General features: G+C 54.2%; 1 long non-coding RNA gene across 1 annotated transcript; it reads right to left on the reverse strand.

Moving 5' to 3' along the window:
• Positions 1 to 1253: 1253 nt before the first annotated feature.
• On the reverse strand, positions 1254 to 23576 carry LOC149128684 (uncharacterized). Its single transcript, XR_016236350.1, has 4 exons — positions 23421 to 23576; positions 11460 to 14790; positions 2613 to 2747; positions 1254 to 2437 (listed from the first exon to the last, which is right to left on the reverse strand). It is a non-coding gene; the product is annotated as an uncharacterized LOC149128684 (long non-coding RNA).
• Positions 23577 to 23640: the final 64 nt, after the last annotated feature.

Raw genomic sequence — 23640 nt, forward strand, 5'->3', positions numbered from 1 at the left:
CCAAAGTCCGAGATTTCAGATATTCAGATTTGGACTAACAGCGCTTCTTTCACTGAAAATTGTGCCATCTTGTGGCAACTGGCTGTCAAAGCACATCATGCCAACAGCTTATCTTAGAATCCCACCCAGTTCTTCCTGAGGTACGAGGTCCCATTTTTAGAAAATAACTATTCCATTAGATGCCAACAGTGTTAAGAGTTAATTATCTGCCTTCATCTATGGGATCGTGGTTTGAAGGCCTCTTCAAATAAAAATACATTTCCTTTCCCTTTTTTTTCTAACTGTATTATCTCGGTGATAATATCACTAAATTGATATAATTCCACTTAAAAATAAGGAAATTTGGTTAGCCTCATAAAACTCCAGCTCTGCCTTTCTAAATTCATCTTACCTCTCCGTGGGACTGTCACTCAAATGGCAATGGAATGGTGAGACAGGTATAACAACGCCTGCTTCATTACGTCACTCTCAGCAAAATGAGCCTAGTAAATGTTTGTTGTCTTTCTAGCCTTTTTGCGAGCAGTTGTTAGATTTTATTAAGCTTACCGATCACTATTCATATCCTTAAGGGCCCATAGACCCACAGTTTGATAAACCACTGCATCTAGAGTACTTTCATACCAGCCTTGGACAGTCTGAGTCCAGTCTAGTTCAGCCTTCAGATGTTTTTTAGATAAAGAAAGGGAGACCCAAGAGGGAGGAAATGACCTGTCTCATTTCTGCCCCAATCCTAAACTGTCTGCTAACTTCCTTGCAGTCACTGTAGACAAATGGGTATGGAAAATACATCCCTGTGTCTCCTACAAACAGAAAGAAGCCCAATATGGCAGCAGAGGGATGTACAAGAGGGAGAAGGCTGGGTGATGAGACAGCAGGTCAGGCCATTTTAACTACTCTGATCCCCATTCTACGGGCATTGGAAACCAACCAGAAAGTGTTAACCAGCAGCTGCAGTTTGGAAACATCTTGCAAACAGCACTTTTTCTTTTCAACCACCATATGTCTGGAATAGCCAAATCAGCGGTTTAAAGTTGTATTGTGTAAGCTGACAGCAAGAAATTAACCTGTTTCCATTGAAGACTAAGGCCAAAAACAATTTGCTTAAGTAGACAAAAAAGATTTAGGTAGGCTGTAGAGTGAGATTCTTGCCTTCAAGTGTTGTGGGTACCAAATTACTGAGGATTCTGCCTCCTGGAAAGCTTATCCTTGCTTCTTTTTTTAGTAAGATTTATTTTATTTATTTGAAAGGCAGAGTTACAGAAAGAGAGAGAAAAAAAATAGAGAGAGATCGTCCATCCACTGGTTCACTCATGAAATGGCTGCAACACTCGGCGCTGTGCCAGATCGAAGCCAGGAGCCAGGAGCTTCTTCCGGGTCTTCCACAAGGGCCATCTTCCATTGCCTTCTCAGGCGCATTAGAGGGAGCTGGATTGGAAGTGGAGCAACCGAGACTCCAAGGACTTGGACCATCTTCCACTGCTTTCAGGCCATAGCAGAGAGCTGGATTGGAAGAAGCTGTGACCATATGGGATGCCGCCATCACAGGTAGTGGCTTCACCTGCTACGCCACAGCATAGGCAGCAGAGTTCTTAAGACAGATCGTTATGAATCTGAGGGTTGTCCAACTGTGACGTGTGTAAGATGAAGGTGTTAGCTATCAAAAGACTCTTTAAATATGTTGTAGATATTGGGGTTTCCTGTTTGCTTTTCTTGTTAAAGAATGCAGAATGAGGGTGCAGTTTGATAAACCACTACCTCTCGGGTACCTTCCATCCCAGCTATAAGTCAGCGATCTCAATAATGTGACAGTGCTCTCTTCTGTTTACCTTACATTTACTCATTCCACATCTCTCCCATGCTCTCCAGAACCCTGTCTATTTTTAAAAATTTTTTAAAAAACATTTATCTATTTACTTGAAAGGCAGTTACAGAGATAGAGGCAGAGGCAGAGAGAGAGAGAGAGAGGTCTTCCATTCACAGGTTCACTTTCTAAATGACCATGATAGCTGGAGCTGGGCCAGTCCAAAGCCAGGAGCCAGGAGCTTCTTCCAGGTCTCCTGGGTGGGTGTAGGGGCCCAAGCACTTGGGCATTAGCAGGGAGCTGGATCAAAAGTAGAGTAGCTGGGACTCTAACTGGTGCCTATATGGGATGCCTGCACTGCAGGTGGCAGCTTTACCTACTACACCACAGTGCTGGTACCCCTTAATTTTTAACGATTTATTTAAAAGGTGGAGTTACAGAGAGGCAGAGGCAGAGGCAGAAGCAGAAAGAGAGAGAGAGAGATCGTCCATCCACTGGTTCACTCCCCCAAATGGCTGCAATGACTGGAGCTGGGCCAATCTGAAGCCAGGAGCGTCTTCTGGGTCTCGCAAGTGGGTGCAGGGGTCCAAGGACTTGGGCCATCTTCCACTGCTTTCCTTAGACCATATCAGAGAGCTGCATAGGAAGTGGAGAAGCCTAGACTTGAACCAGTGCCCATATGGGATGCCGGCACTGCAGGCAGCAGCTTTACCTGCTACGCCACAGCACCACCCCTTCCCACCTCCCTTAATTCTTAAACCAAGCTGTGCGAACTTCAGGCACTTCATCAGATACGCCACACGTCTCTCACCTTTGCCACACTGCCCTCTTGGCCCAGAAAGTTCTGCCTTTTCTTTTCTCATCCTCTATGATTCAGCTCCGTGGTTACTTCTTCCAGGAAGCCTTCCCCATCCTCTGGATCCCAGCCCGAGTTAGGTATGCCCACCTATGGAAAGAATGTATAATTGCAATTTTTTTTTAAGATTTATTTTTATTTATTTGAAAGACAGAGTTACAGAGAGGCAGAGTCAGAGATAGAGAGAGAAGTCTTCCATCCGCTGGTTCACTCCCCAGATGGCTGCAATGGCTGGAGCTGCGCAGATCCGAAGCCAGGAGCCAGGAGCTTCTTCCGGGTCTCCCATGTGGATGCAGGGGCCCAAGGACTTGGACCATCTTCCACTGCTTTCAGGCCATAGCAGAGAGCTGGATTGGAAGAGGAGCAGCCTTGACTAGAACCAGCGCCCATATGGGATGCGGCACTTCAGGCTAGGGCGTTAACCCCCTGCGCCATAGCGCCAGCCCCTATAATTGCACTTTTACAAAGGACTCACATGATCATTTCATTCTTTTCAAAAGACTAGATCAGATTGATTTAGGCCACTTTTATCGGTTAAATACATAATTGTTTAATTATCTTCAAGAAGCTAGATTGGCTTGATCTATATGCAGTTTATTAATGAGATTCAGGGGATTGAAATCCAAGGTGAGGCCACTGGTTCATGACTCAGCTGGGTGACAGGCACAGATCTTGGCTTGGTCTTCTAACTTCTAGTGTGTGTGCAATTTCCCTTCTACCCACCGATACAGAATCAGGGGAGAGAGCAGAAGGTGCACCCTCTAAACCACGAGACTGGCACAAAAACAGAGTGGTCCCTCCCCCTTTTCACTGTGACCCATCCTAGCTGGAAGCCTTCCTGGGTAACCCAGCCACTGTCCCCCTGCTGGAGAAGACATCTCCAAACTCTGAAAAATATAACTTGCCTGACATTTCTGGAAGTACGTTCAGAAATGAAAGCCAGTTAACTGGCAGCTCTGTTGATTAATTCACTACCTAATTAGTGTTGGGAGAACTCAGTGAGACGGTCAGATTAAAGCACTGGATCGTGAGAGCAGAACGGGTCCCTGCTGTTCCAGACCCCGTGGCTGGTGGTACGGGAACAGTGTATACCCCGAACAGAAGCTGAGGGTGAGAGTTTTTCTCTGCACGCTGATAGCAATGTTCTGACTGAGCTGACCACACGCCAGGACCAGAGAACTCAGCCTCTCCAAGGCTCTCCTATGGGCTGAGGCTTTGTCCCCCTTTCCCCAACTCGTACAGCGAAGCCCTGTGTGTGACTGCACTGGAGATAGGACTTGGGAGGTAATTAAGGTTCAGTGAGGGCCGGCGCCCCAGCTCACTAGGCTAATCCTCCGCCTTGCGGCGCCGGCACACCGGGTTCTAGTCCCGGTCGGGGCACCAGATTCTGTCCCGGTTGCCCCTCTTCCAGGCCAGCTCTCTGCTGCGGCCAGGGAGTGCAGTGGAGGATGGCCTGAGTACTTGGGGCCTGCACCCCATGGGAGACCAGGATAAGTACCTGGCTCCTGCCATCTGATCGGCGCGGTGCGCTGGTTGCAGCGCGCCGGCCGCGGCGGCCATTGGAGGGTGAACCAACGGCAAAGGAAGACCTTTCTCTCTGTCTCTCTCTCTCTCACTGTCCACTCTGCCTGTCAAAAAAAAAAAAAAAAATAAGGTTCAGTGAGGTCTTAAGGGCAGGGTCCTAATCTGTTAGGATCACTGGCCTTATAAGAGGAAGGGAGATTTCTCACCATCACAGGTGCCAGAGAAGGGCCATGTGAGCACACAGTAAGTGGTGGCCATTTGCAACTGAGAAAGAAACCCCTTGCCAGGAACCTAAGCAACTGGACCTTAATCTTGGACGTTTAGCTTCAGAAAAATGAAAAAAAATTTTTTTTTGCTGTTTAAGCCACTTAGCGTATGCTATTTTGCTATGGCAGCCTAGGTAGGCTAAAAGAATTTCGACGACCACTCTACTCTGGCACTCTAAGAACCTAGTTAGGTGTTGGGCCTGAATAGTAAAGCTACAGGCTTTGGTCTACATTTGCTTTGCTGCCAACTTTTTAGAAATTCTATTTACTTATCTTAACAATGTATTTGCAAAGGACAGAGTGAGCGAGAAGGTGCTCCCATTTGCTGATTTGCTCCCCCACCAATTCATAGGTGAAGCCCTAACCACAAACATGACCGTATCTGCAGTGAGGACTGAAGTGGCGGACAGGATTAGCGTCCTTACAGCAGGAGGCACCAGACGGATCGGTCTGCACCCAGTCAGGACACAGGGAGAAGGCAGCTGCCCACAACCAGCAAGAGAGCCCTCTCCGTGATCAGGCTGGGTGGGCACTTTAACCTCCAGAACCGTGAGAAATAAACTTTAGTCTATTCCTGAACCGTGGCAGCCTCAGATGACCAAGCCAACCGATACCACTGTGTCTGGGACTCCCTCCCATTTCAAGTATTCACAGATTTCTGTCTACACTACACTTGCAGTTAATCTAGTGACTGCCATCTGTTGATACTTGTCCCTTGTTCTGAGGGTTGCTAGGTTTTTGTAAATGTTTACACCTTTATTTTAGTTGGTTCTGGGAGATAAGGAAATTGAACAAATGTTTTCCGTCTGCCACCTTGACCAGATCACAGTTTTTGATATTAGAGGCTGTTATTAGCTCTGATCAGCAAAAAAAAAAAAAAAAAAAAAAAAAAAAAAAAAACTCGGGAATCCAGAGCCATAGCCTGGTCTATGCTGCAGGTGCCAAGTTCACCTCACCATTGCCTGGGCCACGGGAGTTCAGTGATGCTCCATCCCACTGCCACAGTGGATTGCTTACTATTACAGGCACGAGCAGAAATGTTTATCTTCCTTAAATCTCATCTCCCCCTGGTACCTCCCAGTATCAGGATCTGCTGCAAGGTTGGCTGTAGACTTCAGACTCCTCACTCCCATCGCAGAAAACAATAAAGAGGCAGACGTGGAACTAGGTCACAGCATGTAAATAACCCATGCAGTCTCCTCTTCTAATGACTCGACACCTCACACACCTCCCTGCCTGTATTCAAAACTAGAAACAAAAATGTCGTACTTCTTTAATGTGATGCAGCCATACTTTGGGAGGTGGGGTACTCCTCACCTCCAAAAGGGAAAACACTAATTCCTGTTAATTCCTACTAGTCACCATAGTAACATCTGGATGATACTAATTCCTTTTCCAGGTAGAATTTCTGTAGACCGAAAAGTAATGAAAATTGCTACCAAAATTGTTTAATAAAAAGTAAGGAAGAACAGGAAGGAAAACTTGGTTTATACACACACACACATACTTCGGAAAAACAAGAAAGTACAGTTTGGGCAGTTTTCATTTCTACAGCTGCTCCTTCCCTTCACCTCCACTTTCCATGTTTTCTGCTATCAGTTGGACCTCAGCTGGCTGCAAGACTAAGGCCAGTAGTGACTCAAACCTTCAATGTCAAAGGGTTTGAACTCTGAATCGTTGTACTAACATTAAGAGGCAGCCGTGTTCCATTAACACTGAAAACACGCACTTACAAACCACAGCACAGGCTGGGAAGGGGTAAGGGGGAGAGAGACACCGTCCCTTAGGCCAGGGCAAGGAAATTCTGGGAGGTAGACTAGGGACCATGGTCAGGGAGTGAGTGGGGGCCAGTGGGGGACGAGGTGATGGCCACACTGCCTGAGGCAGGAGTTGGCAGGGGGAGCATCCCGGGGGGCCCGGTGGATGCCCAGGAGGCACTGGGCCAGTGGTCACCGCTTGTGACACCTCTGGTGCCAATGCACTGGGCTCTGGTCCAGGACTGACCCTTACACAAGGAGTTCCTCCAGCTGGCTGTGCACCTGGCATCAGAGGAGCCCCCTGCCCACTGCACCCACCCTTCAGCACCACATGGGGTGGCCTCCAGGAGGCCAGGCTCCATGTGCATTGTGGGGAGGGCCTTCTTATCCTATGGGGACACCCCTTATTATTCTTCCCGGCATGAGCACCACTGTGTAAACATCACTGCAGCCACTTGCTTGCATGTCCTGGTGCCGGTAGATAAGACATATGAATGACTGGATGCACACATGAGTGAATGAATGACTGCCCATAGAAGCACGTCCTTCAGGGTAGAGTGAGGAAGTGAGGTGGGCACAGTGGGCTAGGAACAGGAGAGGCTGGGCCAGGTGGGCGCTGCCAGGAGCAAGGTCACAAATATCGGGACCTGCAGAAGCCTACGGCCACATTACTCGGACTTGCGACAGGACCATTTGGCATTGGGGCAGGGGCGGGGGTTGGGGGGTTGGCAGGGAAGCCCTGGGATAGAGCAGCACGTCCTGAGAGGATGAGGAGAACATTCCAGGTGAAGACGTGCAGAAGGGGCAGCCCCCAGCCCATGGAACCACCTGGGAGAAGTTCAGAGGAGGGAAGGAAGGGGCTGGCATATTTAGGAAGCCACGGCTTGCCTGTCGTGTTAAGACCAGAACCCTCTCCCACCTCCCCACCTAATTTTTTTTTATTTTTACTTTTCATTATAAAAATTTTCAGACAGAAAAGTGAAAAAAAAATCATGGCCATTCGTAGACACCTGGGTTCAACAACTAATTGTTCATAGTCTGCTTCAAAATAAATTATAGACATGGGATTCTCATTCTAATTAACAATAAAACCTGAACATCACTCTTACCCAGTCCATCGGGGGGCTTGTCAGTGGACGAGAGAGGAAGGGATAGCAGCCAGGACAGGCAGAATCAGGCAGGTAGCTGTCCCTAGCCTTGGGACGGCAGGGACAGGAGAAAGCCAGCTGAAACCCAGAGAAGTGTCTCCGTGGAGCAGATCACCTGCCCGGAGCAGACGCACAAACCCACCTGAGCATCTAAGAGCACAAGGGAACTCACTCCTCATCCTCTCCCTCTCCCTGCCACCGCCTCCTCCGAGTTCACCTGCTGGCCAATCCTGCTGGATACCAGGGCTTTTGCTAACTCAGGTTGTGATGACCAAGAATCCCAGCCTCTCGGTGGCTCCCCACAGCACCGGTCTATTTCCGCTCTGCTTTCCTGTTGGCTGTGGGCCGAAACAGCCACCCAGTCTGGGACCTGCCCATCTCATACTGAAAGGCTTGCAGGTCTCTGCTGGGAAGCAGGATCAGTCATTCCCACTCATAGTCCATGCTCAGAGCAAGTCTGTGACCAAGCAGACAGCAGGGCCAGCAGTAGGACTTTGCCCAGGAAAACAGTTCAAGATGTGAATGGGTATTTGAAAACAGCACAATTTCTGTATGGAGGGGAGGGAGTCAGCCCCAGGCTGAGCAGAAGGAAACAGGAGGAGGCAAGGCTGAGGGCCAGCAGGAGGTCCAGCACAGCGATGCAAATTCAACTCCCTACAGCCCCGTGTGTCTTTTTCAGCCAGCTTTTTAAAGCCAGGCTCCACGGGCCTCTATTGTGGTATGGTGGTGCAGTGGGTTAAGCAGCTGCCTGCAAAGCTAGCATCCCATATGTCTACTGCCCCACTTCTGATCCAGCTCCCTGCTAATGCACCTGGAAAAGCAATGGATGATCGCTCATCCATTGTGTTTGGGCCCCTGTCACCCGTGTGGGAGACCCAGATGGAGTTCCTGGCTTCCGCAGCTATTTGGAGAGTGAATCAGTGGATGGAAGATCTCTGTGTCTCTTTCTCTCTGTAACTCTACCTTTCAAGTAAGTAAATAAATAGATAAATCTTAAAAAACAACACAACACAAAACACCAGGCTCTGGTGACAGACTCTGCCACACCTGCAGCTGACCCTGTACAATATGGCAGCACTGTCACCTCCTGAGGCAGCTGGGGGCACACAAGGCGTTCAGTCTCACCAGTGCACCTGCTAGGAAATTCTTCTAACAGTGTGGAGGTTACTCAAAAACACTAAAAATAGGGGCCAGCATAATTGCCCAGCCTGTTAAGCCACTGTCTGCAGCACCAGCATCCTATATGGGCACCAGTTTGAGCCCCAGCCACTCCTCCGCCCATCCAGCTCCTTCTCATGCGCCTGGGAAGGCAGTGGAAGATGGTCCAAGAGCTTGGGCCCCTGCCGTCCATGTGAGAGACCTGGACAGCTGCAGTGGGTCAATTTTCCACCCTCTCCAGCGCACAACAGAATCATTTTCAATAATAATCATGGGGCTGGCACTGTGGCATAGCAGGTAAAGCCACTGCCCGCAGTGCTGACATCCCATAAGGACACTGGTTCGAGTCCTGCCTGCTCTGCTTCCCATCCAGCTCTCTGTTGTGGCCTGGGAAAGCAGTGGAGAACGGCACAAGTCCTTGGGCCCCTGCACCCATGTGGGAGACCTGGAAGAAGCTCCTGGCTCCTGGCTTCGAATTGGCTCAGCTCTGGCTGTTGCGGCCATCTGGGGCATGAACCAGAGGATGGAAGACCTCTCTCTTTCTCTCTCTCTCTCTCTCTCTCTCTCTCTCTCTCTCTCTTTCTCTCTCTCTCTGACTCTGCCTCTCTGTAACTCTGCCTTTCAAACAAATAAATAAATCTTTAAATAATAATAATAATGATCGTGACATGACATGAATAATCATAAAAATGGCAAGCAAGGCACATAGACAGTGACCTTTTACTGAACTCCATGCCAGTAAAGTAAGTAAATACATGGAATTATTAGAGAACAAAAAGGAAAAAGCCTATTGGGTTAATGCCTTAAATTTCATTCATGTACTTTTTCAAGAGAGAAAGCCTTTGGCCTTCATACAGGTCCATTTTGATTCAGTAACAATTAAATAAAAATTAAATATGCAGCATAATTTTGAAAGAACCATAAATATCAAAGATGTTCAAATGCAGTAAAGCATTTCACATACAAAACAAATTTGTACTCATAAACAAAACAATTACATCCTGTACCATCTCACTCTTTGGCCTTGGGGGGTTATCCTCATCCACTGGGCTTTTTTGGATATTTTCAGTTTGAGGTAATGAGTGGTGCCCAAGGAGCTGCAGAGGTAGCAGAGTGAGGTGCCCTGCACCCTGTGCCCCAGTTCCACCCTGAGGCATCTCGGGTTGATTGGCCACAGGTAATCAAAGTCGAGAGCAGGAGGGCGGCATTGGCACCTGTGTGTTGATCCAGGCCATCTGATCATGCCAGGATCCGGGTCAGCATCACCGCATTCAAGACAGAGAACGATGCGTGTTCTGCTGTCGGACATTCACACACAGAGGAAAGCTCCCAGGGCCCTCACGGCACGCCTGCGGTCTGTCTCCGTGGCTGCAATCGCTATGCCCTCAGGACTGACCCAGGATCTAGGGCAGACTGATCTCAGGCAGCTGGGGTGAGAACTACGCCTGCTGTGACAATGATGTGCAGCCCCGCACACAGTCTCAAGTTGAACTCAGGAGCTCTCTGAGTAACTTCGGGAAGAGCGCGGTATGAATGAAGAGATAGCGGCCCTGCGCCCATCTGCAGCCTGCACACACGCTGCGAAGCTCTGTGATAACCGTGGCCGTTGTTTAGAACTTCGACCAACAACAGATTTGAGGGGAGTGTTTCAAGACTGACATTGTTTAGAATAATGGGTGCACAGTGATAATAAAAAGCAGACCAAAGTTGAGTCAGTTCAGTCAATGTTTTAAAATTCTGTGCAGAAAATGTACCCCTAATGGACTTCCCCACCCCAGGACCTGCCACTGTCCCATCCTTGGGGCACCACAGGGAAAGATGTTCCTGCTGGGCTTTGCACGTTTGCCTGCTGGGCTCGAATTGCAACTCCAGCCCGGACTTTTTCCACCGGATGAATGCTAAGCTTATAAGCAGAGAGAGGCTCTAGAACAGAGCCTCAGCTCTCAGGTGTGGCGGTAGCTCACTCTGCATGGCCGGCTCAGGAGGTACAGGGGACTGTGGGCGGTTCGAATCTCACCTGCGCTCTGCTGCTACAGCTGTGCCTGTGCCAGGAGGGGACACCTTTATTTAATTGGTACAAAGCTGCCACACAGGCAGTATCGTGGGTGAATTCTGCCCCCTTCCCCAAAGATAAGTTGAAGTCCTGCCCACAGAACCCATGAGCATGGCTTTAACTGTGATGAGGGTCCTTGCAGATGTAATGGGTTGAGATGTAGTCAGGCTTGATTAGGGTAATGATGGTGTCTTATCAGGAGAGGCAGATTCAGACACAGACCCAACGGGAGGAAGCTCTTGGGACGGTGGAACGATGTGGTCACAAGCCAAGGGCACCCACTTGATCTGTGATCCAGTGCTCTGAGCTGCCTGTCCTCCGTGGTGCTTTTTTTTTTTTTTTTTTTTTTTACAGACAGAGTGGACAGTGAGAGAGAGAGACAGAGAGAAAGGTCTTCCTTTTGCCGTTGGTTCACCCTCCAATGGCCGCCGCGGCTAGCACACTGCGCTGATCCGAAGGCAGGAGCCAGGTGCTTCTCCTGGTCTCCCATGGGGTGCAGGGCCCAAGGACCTGGGCCATCCTCCACTGCACTCCCTGGCCACAGCAGAGAGCTGGCCTGGAAGAGGGGCAACCGGGACAGAATCCGGCACCCCAACCGGGACTAGAACCCACTATGCCTGCGCCGCAAGGCGGAGGATTAGCCTAGTGAGCCGCGGCGCCGGCCCGTGGTACTTTCCTAGAGCAGCTCCAAAGAACTACGCAGGCAGACAGCCCCGTTCTCAAACCCTCGTCTTCAGTGTTTCCAGTCATCATGACTGTTCCCCCGCTCCCCAGATACTTCTCAGCGCTGGAGAGGAGGTGGGGATTGGTGGGAGGGCGGGCCTTATTCTCAAGAAACTGAAAGAACTAGTGGCAGAGACAAAACAATAAAGCAAGAAGTAGAAATGAGTGAGTACCTGGAGACTTCACGGCCGGCACCGTCTCACCCGTCAGCAAGCGGAAGCAGTGAACGTCCTTCCGGCCTCCGAGGCAGGACTGCAGGGAGAGCGGGGAGGTGCTCGGAATGCCCGAGTGTCCCTGGGGGCCGGCTGTGCAGGACGGGAGCGGAGCAAGGCACCCACACCGCCCGGCCACTGGCGGGAACCAGCAACAAAGGCCAGACTCCGGTGTGGCTGTCCTGCACAAAGCCCCCAGCCTCCAACCTCTCAAGTGTCAACTTTCAGCCTGGCATGAGGGTGGGAGGCAGCCCCACTTGGAAGGGGATTGATCAAGGTGTCATTGCTGAGGCCGGAGAAGGCTCGCCAGGCTCCTAGCACCCAATGCGCGCGCTAAGGCAAACAGACCTGACTTAACAATGCTCACCTTCACGATGGTGGGAGAGCAACGTGCTTTCGGCAAACACCTTAGTTTGCACTTGGAATCCATGCCAGCAGCAGCAATGAGCCCGGCTTCAGGTCAGCCCCACAGACACAAGGAGAGCACTCGGAGCTCAACAGGGCACTGAGCTGTGGATCCCGGGTGGGCGGGAGGCCAGGGGGACTTAAGGTGTTGTCCACTTAGGCTATCTCCAACTTCCGGTGCGCTTATTGAGACAGACCCCATCTACAACAGCTGGGCACTGCCCGTCTTCTCCCCTGGCTGCATTCTACCCCCCGGGGCCAGCGGTGGCATCTGCAGCTCCAGCAGGTGCAGGCAGGCCTCAGAAGCCCTCCCCCCGCCACCTGGGAGGTCAGGCTCTGCCCAGCTGGGCTGTGGCCATCTAGCTCTGGCCGATGGACCCTGACTCACTCTGTTGCCGGCTGACGCTGGGTGCACTTTGCTGTCCCTGCTCTTGGCATGCGGGCCTCTGCAGCTGCCCCTCCTCGCCTCTGCCCTGGGTCATCTTCAGATGGCATGGCTCCCATGAACTACCAGGGAAGCTGAGGGCTCTCCCTGTGGCTGGCAAGATGCACGCAGACTCCTGCACCAGTTCAGATCCCAGGCATCAGGAGCGGCGTCATCGGAGCCCTCCTGGAGGCTGCGTGCATCCACCTCCTTCCCTCTCGCAGCACTGGCTGAGGACGGCTCCAGCCAGCACAGTCGCGTCTTCCCACCACAAGCTCAGAGCCCTAGTGGAGAGACAAGCAGAGCGAAGGCTGACAGAAGTCCGGGCAGCACACCTCAGTTCTGGGCTGCGGCCAGAGCGCCCTGGAGGAGCGGCTGTCAGCCAGGGAGGGTGGTCAGGGCGGGGCTCTGAGTGCTGGCTGGGGTTGGTGGGATGGAGGCAGCGGGGGAGAGCATGCCGTATCTCTGGCCCGTGGCACGGAGACTGTACAAACATGCACCAGTCAGCCCTCGCTTATCCATCACTCTGAGACATCAGTGCTAGTAGGAGCCTGGGAGAAACCGAGGCACACAGAGAAATGTGCGCCTGGTCACTAAGCAGGACACAGCCGCGCCAGCTCTGAAGCCAGGATGCTACTCGCGCCCTACCATTGCCTCCTGTATTGCCGGCACTCCTCCCAGGGCTTTTTCTTTAAATGACGATGTGGTTCTTATAAATGTATTGGAAAGTGATCTGGACGCTAGACAATAATTAATAATAATTATAAAGATCACTTGGCAGAAGTGGCCATGGGTCACTGTAGAGCTGCATGTACCTGCTCCCCCCGGGAGGGGTCACCCTTCAAGCACAGCCGCCCCTCCTGCTCCAAAGCCCAGGCCTGGGCTGACCGCTGAGGCAGAACCGCTGGCTGTGAACACAGAGAGGTCACATGGGCGCCAACCTGAATCAGAAAGCTGAGTGTATAACCGATGGAGAGTGACTCTCCCATCGTGTCCACAGAGGCCCGACAGCCAGTGTAGGGGCTGCCAGGTGGGCTCGCCCCCAGCACCCCATCTTTCCTTGAACTTGGGGGAAGTGAGGGGACAGGGAGGGCTAGAGCAGTGGTCAGAGCCTCTCCTGGCTTCCAGGTGACATCATGCTGGCATGGGACCCAGGCCCTAATGCCAAGGGCCTCTGAGAGCCACCTGGGGGCCAGCAAACCCAGGCTTGGATGCACCCTTGATGGCTGCCCCGGGGGAAGGGAGAGGCGGTCTCCCAGCATGCATCAGCAGGAAGCTGGTGGGAAGCAGAGCGGCCAATGTGGAACGTGGGCACGGCAAGTGGCAGCTTAACCCCCTGTGCCACAATAGGCACCCGGAAAACACACTCCTATTGCCTCAGGGCCCCCTGGGTCAGAGCCTGGCACGGCTTAGTGGGACTCTGCTCGGGGTCCCACAGGACAGCGGCCAAGGCGCTGGCAGGGCCGACGGAGCCTCTTCCGAGCCAACTCGGGCTGCTGGCAGAGTGCACTTCCTTGCTCTCGGGTCCTGACCACGTGACCCCTCCACGAGCCTCTCACAGCGCACCTCGGACCTCTCAAAGGTCCCCCGAGCTCTCAGACCCCCGGGAGAAGCCTGGGCCCTCCTACAGGGCTTGTCAGGTTTGGTCGGGCACAGGTTAATGTCCTTTTTGATGTACGCCAAGTCAATCGGTTGTGGACTTTGCATTTGCAAAATCCTTTTAGCCACCTGAGATAACTCAAGTCAGGAAAGGGATGGATTATTCAAGGCATGGACACCAGGGGGCGACCTTAGCGCTCCGCTCACCACACTCGGTCTACTTACAATGTTGAGCAAATTTTGCTCTGATCTGTAATACAAATCTAAGACAAGCAAGTAGGTTTCTAAATGAAGGTGGACTTTTAACAGGAAGTGTGGAGGTGAGATATATTTTCCTCCCTTGTTTCAACACACTGCTCATCATCTAGGGAAGAGACACGTAGAACTTGATAGAGCTTAAAAAAATTAAGTCTTTTCAATCCCATTTCATTTTATGTGGACAGAGGAAACACAGTTGGCAGGACTCCTGGGCACAGTTGTGTGGATTGGGCACTGCACAATCAGGAAGTACCATTCTCAGCAAAACTGATGACAATCCCCCAGGAGTTATGTCATCTGAACATGTCAGTCTTGCTCTCCTACACTGAATGGGGTAGGATTGGGGTTGTGGTGATCACAGGTCTCAGTACCCTAGGTGTCCTGAACCAGACTTGAGCCTGTAGCGCCCTGCTCTCTGGGCAGGGATACCCACCCACTGTGTGTGCTGGGGTAGGCACGGGCTGTGTGGCATACCCTCCTTGGTCAGCTGTCAGCAAGGTAGGCCTTCCGGTGTGATGAATCCAGATCGTGGCACAGCATTGGGCGTGTGGCTGGGGACGGGGGGGAGCCTTTGGGTAGCTGGAGATACAGTCTGCAGCTCAGTAACTGTCAGGGCAGGAGGGAAAGTGAAGTCAGATACGGAGGACCCCCTCCAAAGGCCATAGTGTAGCTATGGAGGGGGCACTGATTCAAATGCCAGCTCTGGTCACCCCGGGCCTCAGTTTCCCTGCTCATAAATTAAGGATAGGAACACCAACTTCCGGGACTGGAAGATGTGAGGCTGAATGAGATAACGCGAGGGGGACGCAGAGTTTCACACGTGTGCCTCTGTCGGTGGCTGGGGCCACCTGCGACTGTACTGGGAGACACCACCTTCTCAGAAGCACACCCGGAAAACGTCCTTAGCAAGAAGCCTGGGGGCAGGAGCTCGGGCTGCTCATGTTCCCCGAGGCTCTCGTTTCCAGACATTTCAAACCAACCTGGTGGGTGGGAATCCCTGCACCCCCCGCAGTGAAGCCCGGAGCTGGGAGCTCCCTGCAGCCCTCGGGACCTGGAGCAACCACGAGCCGTGGAAAGCACTCCACACCCCGCTGTGTCCACAGCCACCTGCCTGTCTCTCTGCACAGTTCAACAGTACTCCCCGGGGCACCTAGCACACCTTTGCCTTTTGATGCTCAGCACCTAGCAAGCCATCTGGGAGAGAAAATGCTCGATTGGTTTTCTTGTGCCCCCCCCCATTTTATTGCATTATAAGTCACAAAAGTAGTTTATATTCCAAGTTCACTGTGTGAGGTGTTGGTCCGTGTAGTCACGGTGACATGACCACCGTAAGCAAGCTAATCGACATATTCGTCACCTCTCCTAGTTACCACCGTGTTTTGTGGTGAGAACACTTCAGATCTCCCATAATGCATTTCAAGTACACAACACGTTATTAACGACGCTAGTGACCATGCTGTATGCATGCTGTATCATGCAAGTGCAGATTCCAGCACTTGCTCATCTTACAACCACAAGTTTGGACGCTTCGGCCAGCATATCCCACTCCCCACCCCCAGCGCCTGGGAACCACCACTCTGCTCCGTTTCTACCAGATCCACTTTCTCCGATTCCCACGTGTAGTGAGATCATGTCATCCAGTTTCCTTTTCCCGAGAACTGTTCCCAGCTAGCCTGGACCCAAGGTGACCAGCAGAGGGCGCAGGAGCCACGGAAGATGAAGGGCGGGGCTAGGAGCTCTGCGCTAAGCAAGATTTCCAGGAAACATTTTTAGCAAGCATCACATTTATAAAACTTTTTTTTTTTTATGTTGTATTCTCTTCCTCTTCCCTATTCGTTGCAAGATCTGTCACTCGGCAGCTGCAAAGACTCAGGGCTTGGGAAACTACCAGAAAGTCAGGGCTACCGCCCCCGGGGTCCATGCATATTTCAACAGCTGGAAAGGGTTTAGATGAAATGGAGAGGAGATGGGAAAAAACTTGACTGGGGAGGGAGCAAATCTCACCAGAAGTGGCCTTTTCCCCTGCCTGGGGCTGCCGGCCCAGGTCATTGGGCTCCCAGCAGTCTGTCAGGGCTGCCACGGCAGGGAGTGAGCACCCTGTCACCAGGGGCATGCAAGAAAATGGAAGCAGGGCTAGCACAAATACTCCAAAGGCTGCTGGGAGGATTAAGTGCGCTGTTAGTGTGTCTCACTCCTCCAGGGTCTGCATGTAGCAGTAGTAGCAGGAAACTTTCTAATCATTACCATTTAGAGAAGGGAGCTTGTAAATGACTGGGCGTTTCTCTGGAAAAAAAGAAGTTAAAAGAAAAAAAATATTGGCTAAGGTAACACTTCTGATATGGAAGTGCATAGATTTGTATGATCAGAAGAACTTAATCTAGACCAGGAACTGACAAGCCATGGCCCGCCACCTGTTTTTGTATGGCCAGCAAACAGAATGGTTTTTACATTTTTTAAGTGGTTGGAAAAAAGTCAAAATAATAATATTTTGCAACACATAAATTTTTTTTATCAAATTCGAAGTTTCGGTGCCAGCGTTGTGGCATAGTGGGTAAAGCTGCTGCTGCATCCTATATGGGTGCTGGTTCGAGTCCTGGATGCTCCACTTCTGATCCAGCTCCCTGCTAATGCTCCTGGGAAAGCAGCAGAAGATGGCCCAAGTGTTTGGGACCCTGCACCCATGTGGGAGACCCCGATGAGGCTCCTGGCTTCTGGCTTCATCCTGACTCAGCCTTAGCTGCTACAACAATTTGGAGAGTGAACCAGCATATGGAAGACCGCTTTCTTTCTCTCTCTCTCTCTCTCTCTCTCTCTCTCTCTCTGTGTCCTTCTTTCTCTATAACTCTTTCAAATAAATAAATCTTTTTTAAACATTTCAAAGTTTCGTACCCTGAAATAAAGAACTCAGCCACAGCCGTTCGCTCCCTGTTATCCTCGGCTACTCTCACACTGAGCAGTGTATGATCTGCAGTTCCTAAAACATCTACTCACCCAGCCCATGAAGGAATGCTTTCTAACCTCTGATTTAGGCTTTGCAAACCAGCAAGGCGAAGGATTCATCCAAAAATTCCCTCCTATTTTGTCACGCAGGGAAACTGAGGCTTGGACAGGGAAGAGGTTTGCTCCATAGAAGTAGCAGGGTAAAGTCCTGGGCTCCTGCTGAGGCCCCTGCCTGCTCTCCACAGCACTGCAAGCCGGCCCTTGCGTCCATTGCGGGTGCTGAAGGACCGGGCAAAGGCAGAAAGTACACAACGGTTCACAGGAACAGGGCCTCAGGGACGCTGAGGGCCTGTGGAGGCAGCCCCAGCTCCTGTCCCGTGCTGTTGGCCTGGAACCACGTAGGAGGCTATTCCTAGCATCTCTGAGCCAGGATGTCTCTAGGCCACAGAATCATTGCCTGCAAAATAAACATTGCGCTCACTGATCTGCAAGCACCCAGCAGGAGGTGCTGCTGGAGGAGTCGGTGCCCAGCCTCCTGCCTCCCCTCGCCCCTTCCACCATCCTTGAGAGCAGCCTGGACCTGAAACCAGAGCTCAGCCCTAGGTCAGGAAGGACAGATGTACACCTGACTCCTGTGGAATGTGGGCAAAGACATCCTCTCGCAGGTGCTGGGGTAAGAGGTAGGACCAGATCCCCAACCCCACCCCTTCCAGGCTTCCCGGGCTGGAGGGGACTCCGGCCCACGTACACAGGCTGCAGAGCCCTCCAGAAGCTCTGTGAGTGTTAAAAGTGTTACGGGGGCCATCATGGTGGCCCACTGGGCGAAGCCTCTTGCAACACTGGCATCCCCTAGCCGATGCCAGTTGGAGTCCCTGCTCCTCTCATTCCTGTCTGGCTTTCCCTGATGCATCGAAGGCAGAGGAGGATAACATAAACACCTGGGCCCCTGCCGTCAGTGTGAGAGACCAGGGTCCCTGCCATCAGTGTGAGAGACCAGGGTCTCTGCCATCAGTGTGAGAGACCAGGGTGGAGATCCAGGCTCCTGGCTTCCAGCTGGACCGAACCTGACTGTTACGGCCATTTTGGGAGAGTGAACTAGCCAATGGAAGATCTCTCTATCTCTCTGTTACTCTCTCTCTCTCTGTCTCTCTCTCTCTCTCTCTCTCTCTCTCTCTCTCTCTGTCACTCTGCCTTTCAAAATAAATATAAATAAATAAAATCTTATTTAAAAGAAAGTGTTAAACTGGAGCCAGCATTGTGGCACATCAGGTTAACCCACCTCTTGCAGTGCCAGCATCCCATTTGGGTGCCAATTTGAGTCCTGGCTTCTCCACTCCTGATCCGGCTCCCTGCTAATGTGCTTGGGAAAGCAGCAGGAGATGGCCAAGTACTTGGTCCTCTGTCACCCACATAGGAGGCCTGGATGGAGTTCCAGGCTCCTGGCTTCAGCCTGGCCCAACCCTTGCTGCTGGGGCCATGTGGGGAGTGAACCAGAGGATGTGAGCACTTTCTCTCTCTCTTTCCCTCTTCTCCCTGTCTCTCTGTAACTCTGCCTTTCAAATAAATCTATTTTTTACAGAGTGTTGAACTGCAGAGTATCTGACACTTGAGGGTGGGAGGGGGGAGCCTGGGGAGCCCCCCCCCCCAGTAGGAGGAGGACAGGGCTGAGATGTGGCTCTCTTTCTGATGAAAAGAAACAGAAAGGACCAGAGCCGAAGGAAGGAGAGGCAGCGAGGAGGGAAGGACTTAGAGAAAGAGGGAGAAGGCGAAGGATGGAGAAGGAACAAAGGGGGGAGGGGGTGGGGAGGACAGAAAAAGAAAGTGCAAGCCTCTAGGTGCCTGGTCACGTCCTGGCTGGAGCGAGCTGGCGGGCTCACTTCGGCCTCTCCTTTTTGGTAGCTTACTAGAGGCCCCCCGCGGAGACTGTCCTAGGCTTTGGGACTTCGGCGGCGGCCGGCGCTGCGAGGGCTCTGGTGAAGCCCGAAGTGGGAACCAGTGGCCCGGCACCTGCCAGGGTGGGGCCAGGAGGAAAGCCCGAGGCGGCACCGGCCCTCACTCTCCCTGAAAGCCCGGCAGGCTCCGAGCCAGCCGGGACTGCGCTCCCTCACCTGCAACCCAGGGCGCTGGGGTCCATGCCGCCGCTGGGACGGAGCCCTGGGGGCCGCCCAGACTGCCCGCGCTGGGCCTCCCGGGCCGCACCACTCCGCTCCCGTGCCAGGCCCCAGCGAGTCCCCTGGCAGCAAGCGGCCTTTGGGGTGGCCCCGCTGCCGCAGACTTGCACGACCCTATTCGGATCCGAGGTCGCTGCGGAGGGTCAAGGGGCAGGGCGAGAGGTGGGTGTGAAATGGGGGTGGGACCCCTGGGGGGCCTGGTGGCCGGGCGCCTGCGTGTTCCAGAGAATCGCTTACGGTCCTCGATCCACCAAGAATCGGCTCTGCCCCGGGCTGCGAGGGCCAGTGATTCCCTACTTACACATTGATCTTTTAAAATTCAAACCGCCAAAGGAAAGCACAGATCCATAATACCACCTACAAAACGAAAATAACCAATTCCAAAGAAACGCATTGCGAATTACTCCACGAGGGGGAAAGAAAGGACGGGGCCCCCAAAACGATGTGACTCCAGAGATCCTAAGAGTTTGTAAAACAAAACGAAAGTTCACTCTCGGCTTCGACATTGTCATCAAGAGTCAGAGCCCGGCTTCTCCAATGAAACAGTGGTTCGGCTGTCCCCAGGACATGGGGACGGGGTAATGTGGTGGTCCCGAGATAGTCTGTTTTGAAAGCAGTACGGTTGCCACCAGCCTCCGATCCGGGCAGAGGCCGGGCGCGCGCCGCAGCCCGGACGGTGCGTCCCTGGCTCGGTCCCGGTGGCCCCTGCCCGGCTCTGCGCACCTGCGGCGGAAGCTGACCCTGTTCTCCGCGGGAGCGAAACCACCGCTGACCACTGCCGGCGTGCCCGCGGCTGGGACAAGCGGAGCCGCAGGCTTACGGGGAGAAGAGAGGAGGAACGAGATCCACTCCGAGGAGGAGCGGCGCGTGCCCGGGGACAGGCCGTGCGCGGAGCTCCCGGCCCGAGGTGCAGAGACGACGCCACGACTGCCTGGGGCCGGCTGGGCCCCTCGGGCCTCCAGTGCCCCTTCCTGAACTGGGGGTTGGGGGATGTTGGCCCACAGGTAGGTGGCGGCGAGGGCGATCGCTCCCGGGATGAGCTGGCCGTTGTAGAAGGAATCTCGCCTCCACTCCGGCCCCAACTTCGTTTTGCCGAGCAAGACACAAACTGAGAGGAAGGGGAGACGCCGAGAAATCCGTCCGCGGTCCAGGGGCCTGGAGGAGGGCTCGGCCCCGAAGCCCCAGGCGCTGGCCGCTGACCTTGCCCAGGCCGGCCCCTCCCGGGCTCAGCTTCGCCGTCTGTGCAAGGTCTCCGGGACCCCTTCGAGCTCCGAAGGGATCCAGAATCCCGTCCGGGCGGTTCTTGGGGAGGAGGATGTGGAATTCGAACACCGGCTCCCTGGGGGCTCGGCTAGAGCTGTGAGGCGACCCCTCCCCTTCGCGGTCCCCAGCCTTGCGTCCGCGGAGCCAAGCGCGGGCGTGGAGGGGGCCGGTGCCGCGCTCAGAGGGCCCCCGCCTGACGTCGGGGACAAGGGGGCGCCGAGACCCCTGCCACCCGGAGCCCCTAGCCGCCGGCCGCCGGGGAGCGCGGCGGGCCCTGGGCGCTGAGATCACCTTTTCCACTGCGCGGCGGGCGGACGGTTTCCGGGATTTTCGCTGCGGCGGCGGCGGCGGGAGGCCCCGGTGGGTTCGGGCGTCGCGCTCTGGGGCTGCGCCCTTGGAGTGAGGGCTTCCCTCCTCTGGGCCTCGGTGTCCTCTCGAGGAGAGGGCCTCCCGTCCTCTGTGAGCCCCTTTCGGGCTGCCGCCGCCGTTAGTGTGGGTTTTTCGCCTAAAAGGGGTTTACGTGCAGGTTTGCTCTTGGGTTCGGCGGCGTGGGGAGCACTCGCGAGAACACGGGGTCACTTAAGGGAGAGTCTGGGGCCTGGTCTGGCTCTGTCAGCCTTCTCGCGAGGCATCCCCGCCCCAACTCTTGAGGCCTCAATCCCGGCGGGCGCCCCGCAGCAGGCCTCGGCCTGGGGCCCGCAGGAAATAGACGCCTTGGCCTGTGGCCAAGGAGCTGGGGGCGCACCTGTGTAAGAGGGTGGGGGCTGGGCGGCACTACCCTTCCGACTCCCCCAAATCTAGAACTAAGGTCCACGTCCTGAAAATGACCCTCTCCCTCTCGTCTGACCGAGGGGGCTACCCTTGGGGGCCAGCTGGTGGTGAAATTGGGCTGGTGACAGCTGGTCCCCAAGGGAACAGACCCTCTAGTGATCTTATGTTGTAAGTCCCTCAGCTAAGGGATACAATAGGGCAAGTTTAGATCTGGAAGGTTCCCAAGGTGAGGGGGTGGGGTGGGGGCTGGCTGGGCCTCCTGGGAAACCTCCCCCAGGCTATGCCCCCTCGGGAAGATACAGAAGCAGGGAGGTGGCAGAGGGCCTTGCTGGGAGAGGGGGGGAGGGGAGGGAAGAGGCCGGGACAAAGGGCCTGATGCTCGCGTGTCTAGGAGGCCACAGAGAGCCAGTTCTACTCGCGATGGCCCCTGGGCCAGGTCCTTCCTCTTGCTGGCCTCAGTGTCCCTTCTGAGAAAGGAAGTGGCTGGACTTCCCGTCTGAGTCTACTCAGGAGGAGCAATCCCCAGAGGCATGCCCTGGCTTCCTCGGCTTGCTGGCTGGGACGTGGAGTCCCTGCCGCTCGGCAGAGGTGGGCTTGGCCCCAAGGCCTTCCCACCCCTCAGTGGGGAATATTATTGCTCCCAGTGGGTCCCCACACCAACACTCCCAAAGAGCCAGGGACTCACGGAACTCCACCCCAGGGGGAGTCCGAAGCAACCAGGGGCCCCTGAGCCCGCCTTCCTCCAGTCTTGATAACAACTCAGCACTCAGAAAGTCTGACAGCAGCTAGGGTGGAGAGACTCTCTAGAGCCTCTGGCCAGGTCTTATCCTCCCCGGCCCAGCCCTTACTCACAGAAGGGTCTTGGCTTTCTCCTAGGCAAGAGCCAGAGGCCTGGGGCCAGTGTCTGGGACTGGAGGAAGTGCATCATGTTGGGGAGAGGCAGGGCCATGAGGCCCCACCCAGAACGCTGTGGGAAACTGCAGCCGGCGGGGTGCAGGCTGGCTGGTGGACAGGACAGGGAGGTGGGGCGCAGGAGTCCTGACAGAGCAGGCAGGGATGGCAGGTGGCCTTTTCCAGCCTCCTGGGGACACTCCACCCTCTTTGCCTGGAGGAACTGGGTTCTCCCCAACCCCAAACAGACACCGTGGTGCCCTATGGGTACAGATGCCCCTCACATGCACTCAACCCTCACAGCCTCTTGGAGTCAGCACAGTTAGCACAGTCTCAGGACAGGTGAAGAGACCCACATCCAGAAAGGGCTAGCAGATGGCTCAGAGCCAAAGACAGAAACTTAGTGGAAGGTTTAGCTTTTGGGATGATGCATCCCACACCTCGGCCTGATGCTCTCCAACAACGACCACAAGGATCTAGGCAAGGTGCTGCCAACTTCCTCGGTTATGTGGGAGCCAGGCTCCCTGATGTCAGACTTCCTGAGGTCCCAGCCCCAGCTTCGCCCACTAACCATTTCCCCTCAGAGGCTCCAAAGCTGGGAGTGAAGAAGCTGCACCACCGGCTTCTCCTCTTGTCCATCTCTTAGTATGCAGACTGAACCCGGCCAACAGACCTTGGGCTTGCCAAGGAGGATGTGTCCATGTACCACTTAATTTGCAGTTCTAGCAAATTCCAGCTGGAGAGCATTTTCCTCCCAGGGCAGCTCGGAGAGAAATGAGCCTGGTAAACTGAGGCGGGGGTGGTGTGTGTGTGTGTGTGTGTGTGAGAGAGAGAGAGAGAAAGCGAGCTGCTGGAGTCACACCCGTGCCCGCTGCTGCATCCCTGCTGGGTGCGCAGCCCTGCACCCTGGCCGCAGGCTGTGCGCCACCTCTTCCCCAGCTGAGCTGCACAGCCTTTGCCTCCCGAGCGTTCTCTCCCCTGCCCAGAACGCTCGCCTTTCAAGCTGTCCCCGCGCTCTCTCTGCAGTCCCCTCCCTCTGCCTGCCTGCTGCCTCTGTGCCCTCGGGCACGTCACGGCCCGCTGGCTCTCGCGCCTCTCTCAGCCTCCCTGTGCGCGCGCCGTGCGGCGTCCGGGGCACACTCCTACTACCGCCTCGTACACGGCGTGACCCTCGCTTTCTCCCTCTGGCCCCTCTCTCACCTCTCTCTCGATCCCTCTGTCTCCCCTCTCTGGGGAGGGGGTCTCTCCTCCCGAGCTGTTCTGCAGTCTTTCCGGGCTTGCGCTCCTCACAGTCTCCCTCGTTCTCGGTCGGCCGGCCAGCCCCCTCCTTCCATCCCTCCTCCCTCTCTCCCCGGTTCCTCCCTCCGGCTCGGCCTAGGGGGTGGGGGGCGGCGGCGCGGGGCGGGGCGGGCCAGGCGGG

The sequence above is a fragment of the Oryctolagus cuniculus genome, chromosome 1, assembly GCF_051225735.1.
Source record: "Oryctolagus cuniculus isolate XC-2025 breed Fujian yellow rabbit chromosome 1, ASM5122573v1, whole genome shotgun sequence".
Classification (NCBI taxonomy): Eukaryota; Metazoa; Chordata; class Mammalia; order Lagomorpha; family Leporidae; genus Oryctolagus; species Oryctolagus cuniculus.